Consider the following 3169-nt stretch of genomic DNA (forward strand, 5'->3'; position numbering starts at 1 on the left):
CTGCACTACACTAAACCTAACCCTAACCCTAACCCTATCCCTAAGTCAGATTCTTAGAGGAGATCAAGAATGCTAACTCACCTTACTAGGGAGTACCCATAACCCTAGCCGCCCCCCTCCCACATGCCAAAGGACTGCCCCAAACAGCCATCTTAAGAGGGTAGCTTACTGGGTTGTCGTCGTCATCTCGCCCCGAAAACTTCACAGTGACCCTCCCGCACTCCCGCGGCCCGCGCGACCCCTACCTTACCCCCCCCTGATAGGAAGGTAGCGTCAAGCCCCCTCGATAGCTTCAGGCGTCTACACATCCTCCTCACATCTGCTTGAAGAAATCTGAACTCACTCAGTAGCTGAACTACACTAACCCTGGCCGCCCCCCTCCCACATGCCAAAGGACTGCCCCAAACAGCCATCTTAAGAGGGTAGCTTACTGCGTTGTCGTCGTCATCTCGCCCCGAAAACTTCACAGTGACCCTCCCGCACTCCCGCGGCCCGCGCGACCCCTACCTTACCCCCCCTGATAGGAAGGTAGCGTCAAGCCCCCTTGATAGCTTCAGGCGTCTACACATCCTCCTCACATCTGCTTGAAGAAATCTGAACTCACTCAGTAATTGAACTCCACTAACCCTTAATCTAACCAACACACACATGGAAGCACACACATACACGCGTTCTTGCATGCCAACACACACATAACAGGAAGCACGGAAACACTCACAAATACGGGACACCCACACACACAGACACCCACACTACACACACACACACACACGCACACACACACACACACACACACACACACACACACACACACACACATATGCCAACACAGGAATGCTTATACAAGCAAATTAGAGACACAGAGAAGCACGCCTTGACAGTTCAACTGTCGTTGTCCCCCACCCCACCCGTAGTAAACTTGTGTGTATTGGACTGGCTGGACTAACCTCTTTTGAAAACGATATCGTCTCACTCGTCGATCCGTTCTGGGAACGTTGTTGACAAAGTCTAAAATCCAAGAATTGAGGAGCAGCTAAGTTTTTTTTTTTAAATGACAGCGAATCATTCTCTGATGATAATGTCCGACTGCTTCTTTTTTCCACAGCTCGTGACCTTGTTTCGTCATGTAGATGTTATAGGTTAAAGTTTAAATCGCCTGATGATCCTGACACTATTGCCAATGGTGATGAGTATGTTTACCCAAGTAATCGATAAACAATAGGTGTGACATATACAACCCGCCCCTCGCGTGCCAACACATAATTGGCTACTTAGCATGTAAAAGAATCGACTTTGTCGGTGTGTATTCGCTAGAAATTCATAACGTGACCGAAAGATGACTACTCTACTCTACTCTACACTTGTGTGTCGCGTCGCCATCTGTGGCCGCCCCCCTCCCACTTTCATACTCCAATGCTTACAGTCGATTTATTCATTAATCTAAATAATAAATGTAAAGGATTGCCGAGGAAACTGACCTGTTCTTAACTTCATTCCACCTGTGTCTTCGTTATGAAATGCCACATTTGTGACAGCGTCTACAATGTGAAATTGTGCGGGCAAGATTGTTTCTGACTGTCTGATGACATTTCTAAGATGCTAAAGGTCAAAGTTGAATCGCCTGATGATCCTCGTGTTGAAACTTAGTGGGACATTATTGTTCACTTTAAGAATCCAATGTCATCATTAGTCCGTTTAAATGTAAAGCTGTAATTTGCCTAAGTGTAAAAGTATGCAATTCAGCCTGTGGCTGCCATATAACGTTACTTCTATCTGATCATATTGATCGAAAAAACATCCACTCATTAGAGTAGAGTAGAGTAGAGTTCTTCGGTTCTCGCTCCAGTTGAAACCGCTCCTCATTCTATTCGGTCAGCATACAGACATAGTTCTTTTATGTGGTCTGTCCAGAGCTTTTGTAGTTATACATGATGGGATGATTCATTCACTCATTCAAACTTTTCAACAAAATGTAAATCATGCATTAGCGTCCCCCAGCGATTCAGTTCAAAAGTGCAGCCTGAAACACGGTACAGAAGCTCTGCAGGTCGTTGGCGTCATGCTCAAGGTTGTCTTATAGGGATATACAATAGATACAAAATTGTCTAAGCAGATGTTATTTGCGTGTTTTTTTTGTTTTGTTTTTTTTTGCTGTGCGGGGGGGGGGTTCATACACGCATTTCTTCAGTTTTCTGAATAGCTGTACGGTAGTTCTTTCGAGAGGATGTGGGTGGCCCTGAAAAGGGCCGGGGTACTACGTCTGGATCTTACAGACCCAGGATTCTGAAACGGTCTGGATTCTAGAAAACAGACTGCTCTTTGAGCTTGAAGGCCAACTCTGTGACGGCCAATTCGAGGTGACGATTACTGAACCCGACTACTCCGTCAGCCTCTCTCTGCAGCAAGCAGGATAAATTGCTTAGTGTGTCGTCTGGCAACTGCATTTGACAACTGTACTTTTTGTAGAGGGTGGGATCTGTAAATTCTAGATTCTTGATGGCAAAGACATGTCTCAATGGTACTCTACTTGGGTATGGCCCAGCCCGTGATAGGACATCGTAAATCAATGATCGCAGTGTCCCGTCTGCTCTTAGGCGCATAGCAGCTGCCATCACAGCCTCGTTCAGTTGACTTTCCTCTAAGAAACGAGGAGGGCATTCCCTCAACTTGAGTCCCCTCCAGCCGCGACGGCCATTGTGATCCTGCCCTCTTTGTACGGAAGGTTGCCTCCATCTTTTCTGTATAGCGGACGCGATTTGTTTGCTAAATCGCTGAAACGACTTGCCTGCTAGCTCCTGACTTCCGTCTCTCTCTTCTGCATAAGACCTAACGCAGTGCACGTACGACAGGTGTAGGTCCTGTGTAGAAACGAAATCGCAGTCGTCTTCCGCCAGAACCAGGCAAGAATCCAACCATCTGTCCAAGAAAACAAGAGTTATTCCGACTCTCGGCATTTTGGTTACTCTAGTAGTCTGCTAACTTCTTGCTTGTCTATAAATCTACTTGGTGCGGACCTCGAAGGAGTTACGCTTAATCAACCAAACTCGGTCTGCAGAACTGGTTCGACCACGGCCGTGCCTTGAACTAGATAATCCGATAATTTCCATTCTTCCCCGATATAAAGGCAAAGCAGACACGGGCGCCATTATGCTTTGCTAATAAAGAAAGA

The sequence above is a fragment of the Branchiostoma floridae genome, unplaced genomic scaffold, assembly GCF_000003815.2.
Source record: "Branchiostoma floridae strain S238N-H82 unplaced genomic scaffold, Bfl_VNyyK Sc7u5tJ_408, whole genome shotgun sequence".
NCBI classification, from domain to species: Eukaryota; Metazoa; Chordata; class Leptocardii; order Amphioxiformes; family Branchiostomatidae; genus Branchiostoma; species Branchiostoma floridae.